This window comes from Lithobates pipiens, unplaced genomic scaffold, assembly GCF_037356315.1.
Source record: "Lithobates pipiens isolate NorthernLeopardFrog02 unplaced genomic scaffold, aLitPip1_a1.2 Scaffold_22, whole genome shotgun sequence".
Taxonomy (NCBI): Eukaryota; Metazoa; Chordata; class Amphibia; order Anura; family Ranidae; genus Lithobates; species Lithobates pipiens.
The window spans coordinates 279,454,874-279,472,449 of NW_027507784.1; the positions used below are offsets into that span (position 1 = coordinate 279,454,874).

The following is a 17,576-nucleotide window of genomic DNA, read 5'->3' on the forward strand; positions in this document are numbered from 1 at the left end:
ACATATACCCCTGTGAGACTGTGACCTGTTCCTTAAGCGCGGCCTTTCGTGTACAGTTGATACTTTGACATGGCCTGGGTCTCTGGGATGGATCCCAGTCGAAGTCACGTGGCGTGACGTAACGCGTAGGATACCAGAGGCAATCGAGACACCGGAACAGACGCATAGGTACGAGCTCGGTGCTCGTTTTTACAGTGTATCACTGACTTTAAGAAAATGTGAGTTTTTTTATCTGTTTTATTTGAATAAACGTCAATATTTTTCGCAACATACTGCACCATGGTAGGCCTCTTTATCTTCTCTCTAATACATTGAGTACCTGCCTGAGTGATTCAAGTTACTGACGCCCAGCGGAAAGGCAAAGAAAGGACCCCCCCCCCCGTCCTCCTGGCTTTACCCCATAGGAACGCCTAGGAAAAGACCTATCCGGAGGGACCCATTCCTTTAAATTTTACTACATGCTGTGTACCTTACAGCAGTAAGGTAACCATTCATTTTAGCCACAGGTGTCAGTGACACTGAAGACCCATAGCTTATCACTTAAAGGCACAGTACCACTGAATATTAAGATAGCAGCACAAAGTGTTCTTGTGAAACACTTCCACACCTTCACTATTGTTGCACACTGGACCAAGAAATATAAGTCCAAAATTTGCACTAAGAGACTTGATACACTTATTTTACTTTAAGATTTTTTATATTTTTTATATTTTTTTATATATATTTTTTATATTTTTTCTGTGTTTTCATATTTATATATATATTCAATTTTTTACCGATCTTCTCTTGATGAAATAAGTACTGTATTAATTATTTATATATTTTACACATTGTTGAATCACATATCACTTACTCACCAATTTATTTTTATGCAATTTTGCACATGTCGGATATATATTCTATATATAATCTTTAAAGATTTTTCTTTCACTTTAAGTATCTTAAGATGAATACTTATGTCCTTTTTTAACGTATCTACTTATATATGTAATTTTCTTTGGCATATGATATCCACACATTTGCACTTTATTTTTGTAATGAATGTTTTTTTCTAGCTATTATCACTAGCTGATAATTCCACATATAGGATAATATATAATTTTATATAAGGAGCGCAACACCACCCCTCATTTTTTTCACTCACACATTTGGACACGAGTTTGGTCCTTACGGTGTACGCAGCACCTTTCTTCTATTTCCTTTCAGTATATTGTCACCTATTCCGTTTAGCGCAGGAGTACCTACTCTACACATTTTTTTTAACCCCTGGGCAGAGTTGCTCTGGGAAAAAGGTCAATGGCACAGTTAAAGGATCTGTGAAGAGGAAGCACCTCAGCTGATTTGTTAAAGAACACATCCCGGAAATCGCTATATGCAGCGGGAAGAGCAGAGGACACTGAGGTGGTGGCAACAGGAAGTATCTCCTTAGGGGCAACTTTAAGTAGGCAAGATGACAAACAGGAGGAACCCCTAGCCAGGATCTGCCCAGAACTCCAGTCAACATGTGGAGAGTGGAGTTGCAACCAAGGAAGGCCCTATACAATAGGGGTTGAGGCCTTAGGTAGGATAAGGAAGAATATCCACTCCTGGCGGAGTATCCCAACCCACATGTTAACAGGGAGGGTCTGGAAGCGGATAAGGACCCCTGGAAGAACAGTGCCATCAATCTCCAAGACCACCAATGGAGTGGTGAGGGGCAAAAGGGTGAGGTTCTTGGAATATGCAGTTCCCCAGTCCACAAAATTGGCAGTGGCTCAGGAATCCAGATAAGCCGAGCAGGCGAAAGTGCCAACATGAGGGAACACCAAAAGAAGGAGATGAAAAGGTGATTTTTATGGGTCCAATACTACACCTTCCAGATGTATTAGACCCAAGCCTTTCCCGGACAAAGTGAGCATAGGGTTGCCACTTCATCCCTTTAATCCAGGACACACATTAATTACATGGGTTCTGTGGCTGATTAAGGTGGAAATTAAACTCACTTGGTGCCTTATCTGCATTAAATCAGTCTCAGAACCTGTGTAATTAATATGTGTCCTGGATTAAAGGGATGATGTGGCAACCCTAAGTAAGCATGTGTCTCACAAAATGACCTTTTCCCCACAATAGAGACACAGGCCATGAGTTCTGTGCCTAGCATGTTCCTCAGGGGATAGCCTGGTCCAGCCCAGCTGCATAGGTTCCTCAGCTGGCAGGGAATGCTCCATGGGTTGAAGAGAGGGGAGCTCAGGCTGACTAAGGACTAAGGAGTGCTGGCGTCTCTTTTGTAGGTCCTTTCCTGAAAACGATTATCAATCTGGTTACCCAATGAGATGACATCATCCAGATCAGGGATGGTTCTTCCCACTAATTCACCTTCACTCTGTTAGAGAGGCCACATAAAAAGGTTGTGACTAAGGCCTCATTGTTCCAGCTCAGCTCAGCAGTTAGTATACAGAAATGAAGAGTATACTGTCCCACAGAAGCAGACTTTTGGCAGAGACATAAAAGGGGGCTCTGGCTGCTGAAGAGACACAACCTGGTTCCTCGAAGGTATTCCAAAAAAGTTTCAAGAAATTGGACAGGCTGGAAACCACTGGATCATTCTTCTCCCACTGGGAAACAGCTCAGGCTAATGCCTCGCTGGACAGGAGGGAAATTATATAAGCTACCTTTGCCTGATCAGATGGGAAGTTTTGGGGCTGGAGTTTGAAATAAATGGTACACTGGCTAAGGAACCCCTTGCAGGCCTCAAAGTCCCCAAAGTAATATGATGGAGCTCGTAATTGCAAAGGGTTAGTGGCTGTGACCAGAAAAGATACGGCAACATATTGCAGTTGAGGTTGTCGAACTGGGGGTCCTAAGGAGGCCTGAAGCTGTTTAAAGTGGGAAGCTGAATCCTGAAGGAATCGCATCACCTGGGTCTGATTAGAGTCCTGGGTCTTGAGTATGTGGACTATGCCCTGCAGCTGATCATCAGCAGGTAGCAGCACATCATCCGGGTCCATGGCCTGAGTAAACTGTCAAGTCACCTAAGTCCAGGTGACAAATGCACACCACTGGGGTCAGAAGTGACCGGCTAATCTTGTGGACCCTTCGGGTGAGTGTTGCAGATGGAGCTCTGGTAGGTTCAGGAAAGCAGCTCCACTTGAGCAGTGACATGGATCGAACAGGGAGCTAGAGCATAAGATTCCCCAGGGTGCGGAGTCTAAGAGCCAGCAGGTTTGCACCAGGGCCACTGAAGGTGAGGATGGCCTTCCCTGCAGCTGACTCCAGGTCACAGCCCCAGGGTCTCCCAGCTCACGCTAACGGCATGCTCTTATCGATGGAGAGGAAGCAGCAATGCAGGGCAACAAGGAATAGTCAGAAGGATAAGCTAGGGGTTGGGGTAACAAGCAGACAGGGATGGACAGGAGAACACACCAAAAGTCAGGGCTACAAGCAGACAGGGATAGTCAAGAAACAAGCCAAAGTTGGTACTCGGAAACAAACGTAAAGCACATGGCAAGAAACACACAGGGGAGCCTAAACTCACTATGGCTAGGGCAAGGCAGTCTTGGAGTGCACAGTGTTCAGGCACGTACTGGCCATCGGGACAACAGGGAGTTTCCCGGTGGGCCGATGGCTCAGTGGGCCGGTCAGGTGCAGTCCTGGAGCCGCTCCTCTCTGACAGTGAGTGATCACGATTTCACTCCTGCTAGGCGAAGCAGCTGCCATCACTTGCTGGAGAAAGCATTAGGCTTTCTGCTCCCTCCAGCCTGCAGGGGGAGATAGACAGCTGGCAGACGTTCCATCCTCTCTCCCCTTATCACTTGTCACTTATCACATGGCTGGAGAGAGGAACGAGAAGCTGCCTTCAAAACTGTGAGTACACATGGGAGGGGGAGGAAAGGGAGGACACTCTGATGTAAGGGGAAGTGCTGATGGAGACACTCAAAATTAAAGTGGGCCGTTCATGATGAAGTCCAGGGACAAATTTTTGTCCCAGTCCAGCCCTGACAGTGTTAAATAGTGTTTCCTGTTAGAGACTAGGAGAGGAGAGAAAATAGGAAGCGCCACCTAAGTGCAGTATTAAGATCATTATTTAATGGCAAGGTACTTAAACTCACTCACAAGAGAGAAGTAAAAAACAAGCTCATCTTTTCCCAGTAGCCCAGGGGGCCCCAGTGTCTGGAATTGGCTCAATGCATGGCTGTGTGTGTCTAGAATCCTCAGCTCAGCCTATGGTCACCAAGAAAGCACCTGAAACCAGCGTGGACTGCAAGGAAATGACATCACGTACAGAGGAGATACATCCGGAGGAACAGTGTAATGAAAGGAGGTGGATAGACAGGCTACGCGTTCGGAGCATCGGCTCCTTCTACAGGCCTGGAGTGGCAGTGTCACAAGGGTATTATTTATATGAACAGTCTCTCTGCTGTGGGATGGGACAACAGATATCAGCGTGTGAGATAAAGAAATTACACCCACATATATACATACAAAAATATAAAATCAATTCTAAAAATGATAATAAAGATTAAAAATTAAAAATTATTAAAAAAATCTTAGTAACTAGATGCATATAAAAAATACAAAAATTATTAATCCAGTATGTATGAGAAATCAAATTATTTAAAGACCTTATTCAAAAGCTTAAGAACTAAACGACATGAAACTAGGGGTGTGTATACCTGAACTGGCCTTATTTTCAGTATAAGCACTAATATTGGTCTCAGCAAGAAATTATTTATACCTACAGTATCTCACAAAAGTGAGTACTCCCTTCACATTTTTGTAAATATTTTATTATATCTTTTCATGTGACAACATTGAAGAAATTACACTTTCCTACAGTGTAAAGTAGTGAGTCTCCTCAAAATTACTCAACACACAGCCGTTAATGTGTAAACCGCTGACCACAAAAGTGAGATACTGCAGCCCTCGAATTTTCCACTCGCATACTCGCATTTTATGAGTGTATAATGAGGGCTGGCAATGAGCTGGGCTGCCTGGGAGTGGGGGTGAGCCCGGCCGGCGGGTGGAGTTGATTGGGAACCGTTCTTCCAGTGATCGCCCCGGTGGAAAAGAGCATGGAGGAAGAGGCGAGCCACAGGGTCACCGAGCGGTATAGCACGCTGTTACAGCTTACATTAAAATTGCCTCCGCTCACCGTCACATATAGCCCCACCTCCTCCTAACCTCCGTGCCTGTGATAGAGAGAATGCAGGTCCAGTGCTGGGATGTGTTCTGCATATCACAGGTGCAGGTCAGGAGGAGGCGGGGCTGTGTGTGACAGCGAGCAGAGCGGAAGAAATTTCATGTAAGCTGTAACAGAGTGCTATTCGTGCTCTGCGATCCCATAGCTCTAATCTTCCTCCAGTCATGATCCAGCAACCCTCTCTCTTCCTCTGCCCTGGTGAGGCTGCAATGTTGGGCACAGTGAGTCTGCAATGGGGCACAGTGAGGCTGCAATGTTGGGCACAGTGATGCCACACTGTTGGCACAGTGAGGCTGCAATGTTGGCACAGTGAGGCTGCAATGGGGGCACAGTGAGGCAGCAATGTTGGGCACGGGGAGGTTGCAATATTGGCACAGTGAGGCTGAAATGTTGGCACAGTAACGCTCTAATGGGGGCACAGTGAGGCTGCAATGGGGGCACAGTGAGGCTGCAATGTTAGACACGGTGAGGCTGCAATGTTGGACATGGTGAGGCTGCAATGTTGGGCACAGTGAGGCTGCAATGGGGGCACAGTGAGTTTGCAATTTCGGGCACAGTGAGGCTGCAATGTTGGCACAATGAGGCTACAATGTTGGCACAGTGAGGCTGCAATTTTGGGCACAGTGAGGCTGCAATGTTGGCACAATGAGGCTACAATGTTGGCACAGTGAGGCTACAATGGGGGCACAGTTAAGCTGCAATGTTGGGCACGGTGAGGCTGCAATGTTGGGCATGGTGAGGCTGCAATGTTGGGCATGGCGAGGCTGCAATGGGGGCACAGTAAGGCTACAATGCTGCAATGGTGGGAACGGTGAGACTGCAATGATGGGCACGGTGAGGCTGCAATGATGGGCATAGTTAGGCTGCAATGGTGGGCACAGGTCACGCTTCAATGATGGCCACAGGTCACACAACATTGATGGGCACAGGTGAGCCTGCATTGATGGGCACAGGTGAGCCTGCATTGATGGGCACTGGTGAGGCTGTGCTGAGGGGAACTGATAAAGTTGTTGTTAATATTTATTTTTGTAACTTAATTCTGCATAAAACATTTACATGTCCTTTCATGAGATAATTTATGCGGGCGTGATTAGGGGCAGAATTAGGGGTGGGGCAAAGTAGGGGTTGGGTGGGGCAACTGGTGGTGAGTAATGCCCTGTACACACGATCTGACTTTTCCGGTGGACTTGGTGTGTGGGCTCCAGCGGATTTTTCCTTACCCAAAGTCCGGCGGACCTAGATTTAAAACATGTTTTAAATCTTTCCGCCGAAAGCTTGCCGGACTCAGCTACTGTGGGGAAGTCCGCTCGTCTGTATGCTGGTCCGACGGACCAACTACAACGCAACGGCAAGTACAGCACCTGCTCGTGAGAATGTTTCCAGCGCTGGTTCTCGGCTACAGGGTACTGTACACCAGACCCTTAGGTCTGGTATGGATCGTAAGATCCATACCAGGCAAACGGGGCTCGCAAGGTGTCAATCTCGCCGATGAAGAGATTTCCTTCTCTAGTCCCGTCATACCTGGAGTCACGTTCAAAATGAATGGACTTTAGTCCATGTGTGGGCAAGTCCATTCATTTTGAAAGTCTGTCGGACCTCCGCCAAAAGTCTGACGGGAAGTCCGATCGTGTGTGCGCAAGTCTGCTCGTTCGGAAAGTCCAGCAGATCTCCGCTGCAAAGTCCAGTGGATTGTCCGCCGGACCAAGTCTGCCGGAAAGTCAGATCGTGTGTATGTGGCAAAACCCTTCAGGCCTGGCTAGTAGTTCAGGACGTGAAATTTTGACCCCTGAGATACTGTATGTGAGTTAGGCTATCAGGATGTTAATAATTAGTAGACAGGCACATGCATTTGTGAGGACAACACTAGTGTCTGTATACATGATTCTAGAAAAATGTATGTACTTGTACAGGCCCATGGATGTACTAGTGGTGTGTACACCCAATGAATCATATCTGCATGTTCAGAGTGATAAATGCAGTTGTGCAGGTTGGCGATAAATATGAGCACATGATGGGTAAGGCCGCGTACACACGAGAGGATTGTCCGTCCAACTTAGTCCGCTGAAACGTGTTTCAGCGGACAGTCCGCTCGTGTGTGGGCTTCAGCGGACTTTTTCAGCGGACAGTCTGGCGGACTAAGTCTTTCGGAATTTCCGTAATACAGTCCGTCCAACTTTGGTTTCAGCGGACAGTCCGCTCGTGAGTAGGCTAGTTGGACGGACTAAGTATGGCGCATGCTCAGAAATGATTTACACGGCCGAAGGTTGCATTGCAGTGTATTGGACGTCGTATTTCTAGTCCCGTCGTACGTGCTGTACACGTCATCGCGCAAGCTTTCAACGGACTGTCTGTTCATCGTGTGTGGTCAAGTCCGTTCATTCAAAAGTAGGACGGACTGTCTGTCGGATTGTCTGACGGACTTAGTTGGACGGACAATCCTCTCGTGTGTACGCGGCCTAAGACTTACAACCCGGTAGAGATAAAAATGACTCAAAAATCGACTAAAATATTTTTTTGATAAACAATGAAATGATACATTTGGTGGAAGCCTTATGGGCCTGGGAAGTACTATACTTACTATGGTTGGGGATCATAGATCAGGAGTGGAGAGTGGGACCATAAGGGTCCACTAAAAATGAAAGCATAAAGATTTTATTCAGATGCTCACATGGTGGTTTGAAACCTTATACCTAACAGACTAGGTTCCTTGAGGCAGAAGAGGCTCACGATATGTCCTCATTTAACCCCCCCCCCCCCCCAGTGCCAAGGTACCCAAGGAATAGATCCAGAACGTCTCCTGCTGGCACAGATGTTTTTAACGTTTTGCTGCAGGAAACCACCCTGGGATTGACTCATTGACCCACACCCTAAGAACAACTGTGGGTTTATTGTGGTATGCTAAAAAGTGTTTTGGAACACTATGATGGTCACGGCCCATTTCAATGAACTTTCTATGTTCACCAAAATGCGCTCTAAGGGCCCTAATAGTTCTTCCAACATAGAACAATCCTCACGGACAAGTGAGGCAAAATATGACAAACTCAGTACAACAATTCTTTTAGGGCATAGCTTTTCCCTTTGATGGAAAAGGTCTTTTGGCCATGGTGAATAAATGGACATGTCAAGCAAAGGGGTTTCTTGCATTGGTACATCCCCACTAGTGGTATGAGGACCAGCGGTGTGGAGGCAGATGGGGTGGGCTTCATCTTGCTTGGAGCAATTTTGCTTTTGATGTTCCTAACTTTCCTGTATGTTATTTTAGGTTTGGTGACCAATGTAGCCTTCATGTGGGGATCTTCAAGTAATGTGCAGCTAAGATTTTTTAAATTTTTTTGCATTTGGCATGGAATTGTGTGATGAATTGTGTAGGTTGTTTGGCAGCAGGGGTACTGGTATGCGAGAATCAGTGACTAAACTGCGATAGTTGTCAAAGGCAGTGGCGGAATTATAGGGGTCGCCGAGACCATGGCGACCGGGCCCCTTGCTGCAGGGGTCCCTTTGAGGGCCCCCTGTACTCTTCGATAGGGGGGAAGGCTGAGAGGAGCTCCCCGATCATCAGTCAAACTGAAATCGGCACTGTGCTCCTCACATTAGGCTAAAGTGAAAGCACGGTGCTGTGCTCTTTGTCTCCCCCTACAGTGCAGTACCCGGCAAGAAGAGCCAAGGTAAAGCACTGCCATTTTTTTTATCTGTTCCTGTATTTGTGTTGATATGTGTGTGCATGTATGTGTGTGTGTGTGTGGGTATGCATGTATGTGTGTGTGTGTGCATGCATGTGTGGTTGTGGATGCATGTGGGTGTGCATGTGTGTGTGTGTGTGTGTTTGCATGCATGTATGTGTGTACGTGTGCATGCATGTGGGTGTATTTGTGCATGCATGTGTGGTTGTGGTTGTGGATGCATGTGGGTGTGCATATGTGTGTGTGTGTGTGTGTGTGTGTGCATGCATGTGGGTGTGTATATGTGTGGGTGTGCATGTGTGTGTGTGTGTGTGTGCATGTGTGTGGGTGTGCATGTATGTGTGTGTGTGTGTGTGTGTGTGCATGTGGGTGGGCATGTGTGTGTGCATGCATATGTGTGTGTGGGTGTGCATGTATGTGTGTGTGGGTGTGCATGTATGTGTGTGTGGGTGTGCATGTATGTATGTGTGTGTGTGTGTGTGTGTGTGTGTGTGTGTGTGTGTGTGTGTGTGTATGTGTGTGTGTGTGTGCATGTATGTGTGTGTGTGTGTTCATATATGTATGTGTATGTATGCATGTGTGTGTGCATGTATGTGAGTGTGCATGTATGCATATGTATGTATGTGAATGTGCATGTGTTTATCAATGGCGGTGCATCCAAAAGGGCACACGGGTGTGCCCTCTCTCTCCAGCCACCCCCTCTATGACCAATGGGTAGATTCATGCATAGCATAGCATGAATCAATCCATGGCCACCGCTGCCACCCCCATATTTAGGTGTCTGGTCCCTTTTTGGGCACCAGGCTCCTGAATTACAGCGGTGGGGCGGTGTTTTTGAAGCACCTGATTAGAGCCATAGGCTCTAATATGCTTCAAAATAGGTGAACTGCGAGCGCCATGCTTGATGCTCACAGTCCACCCAGGTGTGTTAGAAAAGTGAATTAATATTCACTTTCCTAACACTGAACCGTCTCTCCACCAATCAGGTGTGCGGGTCTATTACCTGTCACCTGATTGGCTGAAACGATAGGCGCAGCTATTGGGTGCCTATCAGGAGGAGAGAACGGGAGATGAGGATGGCAGGAGACACATGGAGGACACTGCTAGTGGCCGTCACCCGCTGCCCCACCAAGACAGGGTAAGTGCCGGGCAGATGGTGAGCGGGCGCCACGGTGGGGATTCACAGTGGCAGCATTTGATGGCCCACTGGCAGCATTTGATGTGCACAGTGGCAGCATTTGATGTGCACAGTGGCAGCATTTGATGGGCACAGTGGCGGCATTTGATGGCACAGTGGTGGCATTTGATGATACAGTGGCGGCATTTGATGGCACAGGGGTAGAGCTTGATGAGTACAGTGGCAGCATTTGGTACACTGGCAGCATTTGATGGGTTCACTGGCAACGTTTGGGCACACTGGCGGCATTTGATGGGCACATCGGCAGAGTTTGGGCACAGTGGCAGCATTTGATGGGCACAGTGGTGACATTTGATGGCACAGTGGTGGTGTTTGATGGTACAGTGGCTGCAATTGATGGGCACAGTGGCTGTAATTGATGCTTTTTTCAGTTTGCTTGCGCCCCCCTAAATTTTTTTAGCACCAGCTGCCACTGGATTATTTGTGCGTGCATATGTGCATTTATTTATTTATATATATATATATATAATATAGTGTGTGTGTATATATATATATATATATATTATAGTATATGTGTGCGTATTATGTGTGTGTGTTTATGTATGTGTGTGTGTTTACATGTATGTATGCACATTTTATGTAAAATGCTGTTCCTCCAAAAAGCAATCCATGCTCAGATCACTTTTCAGAGGCATTTGGCAGCTGGTAGAGAGGCAATATGTTGCTAACTGACCACCTGTTTTAACCCTTTAAATGCATCATCACTATGCTGCAACTGCATACAATGCACACAGTTGCAGGGGGGTTGGAGTGCAGCCCCATTCACCTAGAGGTATACTTCAAGGGTGCCCTGACTGGAAAAAGATTGTGAAACACCGACATAGAGGAAACAATCTCTCCATTTTCCTACTGCAGCCGCTGAATGCCTGTGGGTAGGAGAGGAGGAGAAGCGGGGAGAAATGGAGAAATCGGTTCCTTTTATATGCAGCCATCCACTTGGGACCGGGCCCTGGTGTTCTGCCATCGGGCTCAGAGAAAAGAGCTTTGGTCCAGAGGTCGGGGGGAAGGGGGGCCTCAATGGTTTCTTGCATCGGGGCCCTGAGGGTTCTAGTTACGCCACTGGTCAAAGGTCTCATCTATTAGAGAAGTAGGGTAACTTATCGAGAAATTTCTGTGAGAGGAGTTGGCCATGAATATCAGAATCTGTGTCCCTAGTACAATTTCTGCGGATAAGACAAAATTGGCTACGTGGAAAATTGCTAACCCATCTGGGGAAATGGCAACTGTCAAAATAAATAAAGGAGTTCCCTGCTGTGGGTTTAATGCAATTCTAAGGCCGCGTACACACGGGCGGACTGTTCACCCAACTTAGTTTGTCAAACAATCCGACAAACAGTCCGCTCAAAATTTGCATGAGCGGACTTGACCACACACGATGAACGAACAGTCCGCTGAAAGCGTGCGCGATGACGTGAACGGCACGTACGACAGGACTCGAAAAACGACGTCCTATACACTGCAATGCAACCTTCGGCGTGTAAATCCTTTCTGAGCATGCGCGGAACTTAGTTTGACGAACAAGCCTACACACGAGCGGACTGTCCGCTCAAACCAAGTTTCAGCGGACTGTCTTACGGGAATTCCGAAAAACTTTGTTCGTCAGACTGTCCGCTGAAACTGTCCGCTGAAGCCCACACACGAGCGGACTGTCCGCTGAAACACTATTCAGCGGACAAAGTTGGGCGAACAGTCCGCCCGTGTGTACGCGGCCTTAGTGTATTCTCTGTTTGCATAGCTTTGAATACTGCCCGTTGAATACTGTCTCCCGTCAAAAAATGCCTCAGACGATTTGCGCATGTGCTGTGTTACATCACTCCAGGGGATCAACAAATCAGCTGGAGAATAATTTTATGAGTTGAGAAAAACTGTTTTTGGCTTTCTGTGTTCCCAGAACATGGTCTGGTTGTCCGACATCTCTACCTATACTGACTATGGACAGTATTCCTGCCTGTTGCCTGTTTCGCTGTCGCTGTCCATGTTCCTGCCTGCTGCCTGGACTGATGCTCTACTCTGTGGACCACTCCACTACTAAAACCGCAGGTAATCTTTTCTTTACCCTTTGCTCAGCAGAATATATTTTTGTTTGTAATTGGTATGTACAGAACATGCTATGTGTTAGAAATATGAAGAGTCTTCAACAATGTGATAAGTTGTGTCAGGAAAATAGCCCTAGGATTGGCAATCCTACCAGTACCCGTCATGGTCACGCTGGGCAAATCCCCACGTGCATGTGCATACACAGGCGTGTGATGACGGGCGCACACCAGTGCGCAATGGTGGGTGCACACGTGACAATTGTTAGCGCCCTCTGACCTATTTAAACCTGCTACAGATGGATACAGGTTCCTGGATTATCATCAGCTTCCTGTGTCTCCTGTATCTACTATCTGCATCTGATTCCTGTTAAGTACCTGGCTTGCTTGACCTCTCTTGTTGTCCGCCTGCATCGACCCCCAGATTGTACTTGACTATTCTCGAGTCTCCACACCTGCACCTTTTAACAATTCTTTTTTTATTGAAAAATTTGTATAAAACATATACAGAAAGAAATGAAAATATAGAAAATAAGAGGTCAAACACATAACAGAGAAAACAAAGGGTGTGTACATTTCACTAAGTTAGAAAAAGTACATAGGTTATTTGTCAGAGTACGAGCATTAGATACAGTTCACATTAGGTTCCATCCGGAGATCGTAAGTTATTAACCAAAGCTATACATTACTCATACCGAAGCCTATTATTGGTAGGCGTCATTCTCTTTACTCTGATTGTGCCCAGTAGAGAGTTATTGGGTACAAGAGGGAAGAGGAGGGAAAGAGGGAGGAAGGAGGGGGGGGGGGGAAAGGGAGGGGGGAGAGAGAGGGGGTTGGTGGGTCATTGGTCCAGTGGTCACCTCCATCTGCTATGTTTGCATCAGTAAAAAATATGGATATTAGAATCAACCAGTTTTGTACCAGTTTGTCCACGCTTGCCATTTTCCTACTATCTTCTGTCTATTGCCTTGCCTACTAGCAACTAGGGTTTCATACACAAAGTGAGTTTAGGTGGTCATCAGGACTTCAGACACTTTTGGAGCAGAGTCGGATTTCCAGTGTTTTGCTATAAGTGTATGGGCTACCAAGAGAATACAGTGGTGTGAAAAAGTGTTTGCCCCCTTCCTCATTTCCTGTTCCTTTGCATGTTTGTCACACTTAAGTGTTTCGGAACATCAAACCAATTTAAACAATAGTCAAGGACAACACAAGTAAACACAAAATGCAATTTGTAAATGAAGGTGTTTATTATTAAAGGTGAAAAAAAATCCAAACCATCATGGCCATGTGTGAAAAAGTGATTGCCCCCCTTGTTAAAACATACTATAACTGTGGTTGTCCACACCTGAGTTCAATTTCTCTAGCCACACCCAGGCCTGATTATTGCCACACCTGTTCACAATCAAGGCATCACTTAAATAGGAGCTGCTTGACACAGTAAGGTCCACCAGAAGATCCTTAAAAGCTACACATCATGCCGAGACCCAAAGAAATTCAGGAACAATTGAGAAAGAAAGTAATTGAGATCTATCAGTCTGGAAAGGGTTATAAAGCCATTTCCAAAGCTTTGGGAATCCAGCAAACCACAGTGAGAGCCATTATCCACAAATGGCGAAGACATGGAACAGTGGTGAACCTTCCCAGGAGTGGCCGGCCGCCCAAAATTACCCCAAGAGCGCAGTGACGACTCATCCAAGAGGTCACAAAAGACCCCACAACAACGTCCAAGGAACTGCAGGCCTCACTTGCCTCAGTTAAGGTCAGCGTTCATGCCTCCACCATCAGGAAAAGACTGGGCAAAAATGGCCTGCATGGCAGAGTTCCAAGGAGAAAACCACTGCTGAGCAAAAAGAACATCAAAGCTCGTCTCAATTTCTCCACAACACATCTTGATGATCCCCAAGACTTTTGGGACAGCATTCTGTGGACCGATGAGACAAAAGTGGAACTCTTTGGAAGGTGTGTGTCCAAGTATATCTGGCGTAGAAGGAACACTGCATTTCATAAAAAGAACATTATACCAACAGTAAAATATGGTGGTGGTAGTGTGATGGTCTGGGGCTGTTTTGCTGCTTCAGGACCTGGAAGACTTGCCGTGATAAAAGGAACTATGAATTCTGCTGTCTACCAAGAGATCCTGAAGGAGAATGTCCGACCATCTGTTCGTGTACTCAAGCTGAAACGAACTTGGGTTCTGCAGCAGGACAATGATCCTAAACACACCAGCAAGTCCACCACCGAATGGCTGAAGAAAAACAAAATGAAGACTTTGGAGTGGCCTAGCCAAAGTCCTGACCTGAATCCTATTGAGATGTTGTGGTATGACCTTAAAAAGGCCGTTCATGCTCGAAAACCCTCTAATGTAACTGAATTAGGACAATTTTGCAAAGATGAGTGGGCCAAAATTCCTCCAGGACGCTGTAAAAGCCTCATTGCACGTTATCGCAAATGCTTGGTTGCAGTTGTTGCTGCTAAGGGTGGCCCAACCAGTTATTAGGTTTAGGGGGCAATCACTTTTTCACACAGGGCCATGATGGTTTGGATTTTTTTTCACCTTTAATAATAAACACCTTCATTTACAAATTGCATTTTGTGTTTACTTGTGTTGTCCTTGACTATTGTTTAAATTGGTTTGATGTTCCGAAACACTTAAGTGTGACAAACATGCAAAGGAACAGGAAATGAGGAAGGGGGCAAACACTTTTTCACACCACTGTATGTGTAATCACTACTCTGAATTCCGGGGGAAAATTATTTATCCCCACGTTCAATATAGCTAGGGAGGGATTAGGCCTTGTAATAATTCCCGAGATACTGGAGACGATGCGGAACAAGGAGTTCCAGAAGCTAGTCAAGCTCCTACAACTCCAAAGCATATGGTATAGGTTTCCAATATCTCCACATCGTCTCCAGCACAACGGGGACCCCCCACGGTCAAACTTAGAGATTTTATAAGGTGTGAGATACCATCTCAGGGCAATTTTTTATGATAATTCCCAGTGATTGACGGATTTAGAGGAAATGTAAATAGCTCGGAAAGCCTCTTTCCATTGTTGGATCGTGAATGTGGTGTTCAGATCTCTTTCCCACATCACGTAGGGGTGAGACTTTGTAAATTCTAATTTATTTTAGTATAAGTTGTAAAAAAGGGAGATCCCACCACGGGCTAGGGAGCTAGAGTTATAAAACTTCCATGCTTCTTTCGGGATGAATACTTGGTGGGATCGCACAGACCCTAAACAATGCATCACTTGATAGTGTGTATATTTGTCTGAGGGCAGGAGGCCATATCGGCTCCAAAGTGTGTCGAAGTAGATGGGCTTAGTCTCGGCATATAAGTCAGAAAGGAACCGAATCCCTTTATCATGCCATTTAGCTACAAAGAGATTTGGAACAATGTATGAGATGGTCTTTATAGGTACGGGTATCTCCATGTCATCCTGTCCTTCTGACGCTAATTTCTGGAGAGTTCTCCAAGCCAGTAGGGAGGCCTAGATGGTGGGAGGAAGGGTGTGCACGGAGTATGGTTTTAAGGCGTCCAGGAGAAGCATTAGCTTCAATTAGCCTGTCGGGCATAGAACTTTTTCCAATGCTACCCACGGTGTCTCGGATGAGGGATTAAGCCAGTTTTTAAGTTGTGTGAGAAGTGAGGCCCTATAATAATCCCGGATATCCACTAGGCCCATACCACCCGCTAATCTGTGTTTCACCAGTAGTGCTTTTGCGCATCTTGGCCTTTTACTCCTCCAGATAAACTGCTTAAGTAAAGCGTTAAAGGTTCCTATATGGGTATCTCTCAAGGGGATCGGGAGAGTGCGGAACATATACAAAATTTGTGGAAAAATAATCATTTTAAAGGTGGCCAGTCTCCCTGACCAGGTCAATTCTGTTCTATTCAATTGGGCGGATTCTTTTTTAAGTTTTGCTAATAGGGAAGAATAATTAGTAGGGGCTAATTGCTTTAAATCTGCTGTTACCTTAATACCCAGGTAAGTAATATAGTCCCTGCTCCAACTATAAGGGAATCCTTTTTTTAATACATCCTCTAAGGGAGGGGGGATATCCAATCCCAAGATCAAGGATTTCGTGGGATTAACCTTGTAGAAAGAAATCTCACCAAACTCCATCAAGGTTTGATGAACCTGTCGAAGAGAGGTATCTGGGGATGTCAAAAACAAAATGATATCATCGGCAAATAAATTCAAAACATGCTCCTTGCCCCGTACCGTGAAACCAGTGATGGAGGGATCCGACCTCACCCTCTCCGCCAGTGGCTCAATGAGGCTCAATGAGGAGGTTAAAAATGGAGGGAGACAGGGGGCACCATTTGATATATTAAAAACAGATGACAGCATACTAGATGTATAAACTTGTGCACAGGGTGAGGAATATAGTGCCAGGATGGCCGAGAGTATGGGGCCCGAAAAACCAAACCTCATCAGAACCTACCTCATGTACCCCCAATGTATCCTGTCGAACGCCTTCTCCGCGTCCAAAGACAGGAGCAGAGAAGGCGCCCGACAGGTCTTTGCGTATTGAATGATATTGATGACCCTTCTTGTGGCATCCGATGCCTGCCTGCCTGCAGTGAAACCAGACTGATCAGGGTTGATAAGAGAAGGGAGTATCGGAAGCAATCTGAGTGCTAGAATTTTAGCATAGACCTTAATATCTGTGTTGAGAAGAGAAATCGGTCTAAAATTAGCCGGAGTAATGGGTTCTTTTCCCGGTTTCGGGATCGTTACTACATATACCTTAAGCATCTCCCTAGGGAAAGAGGCCGAGGACACCGCCACTGCATAGATCTTTTGCAGCGTTGGAGACAATTGCTTGCAAAAAATGTTATAATAGTCATTCGGTAGGCCATCAGGGCCAGGGGATTTCCCCAGTGGGAGCGTACCGATGACCCTCTCAATCTCAGACTTCGTTACTGGGGCGTTAAGGGTGGCAAGCTGTTCAGCTGAGAGCAATGGTAATTGAATTTTATCTAAGAAGGATTGTATAGCTTCGTCAGTCGGATTAGGAGTGTTTGGATCACTGTCCAAGTTATATAATGTTGCATAGTAATCGGCAAAAGAATCTGCAATCTCCTGCGGATTAACTATCTTATTGTTATCTTGGATCCGCAATAAATACGGTATTCTAGATTTAGTCCTAATGCCTCTAAGCCTTTGGGCCAAAAATTTACCTGCCCTGTTCCCTGAGGAGTAGTGAGACAACTTCAGTAAACGAACGTACTTATCATACTGCTCAGTTAATAGAAGCCTGAGATCGAAGCAAGCCCGGGAGAGCTGCTGGGCCGTTTGGGAATTAATATTGGATTTATTGAGAGATTCAAGGGTCTTTATAGTAGCGAGCAATTGGTCAACCTTTTGCGTCCTCCGCCTCTCCTGCACAAATCTTAATCAGTACCCCTCTAATATACGCCTTATGGGCGCACCATAATACCATCGGATCATCCACGGACCCCTCATTACAATCAAAAT

At 46.1% G+C, this 17,576-nt stretch overlaps 1 long non-coding RNA gene across 1 annotated transcript in view; it reads left to right on the top strand.

Moving 5' to 3' along the window:
• LOC143925510 (uncharacterized) overlaps window positions 1-17,576 on the top strand; it is a 56,343-nt gene that overhangs the window by 29,274 nt on the left and 9,493 nt on the right. The window contains exon 2 of the long non-coding RNA XR_013262017.1: window positions 11,949-12,097. This is a non-coding gene — a long non-coding RNA (uncharacterized LOC143925510). The remainder of the gene's footprint in view (window positions 1-11,948; window positions 12,098-17,576) is intronic.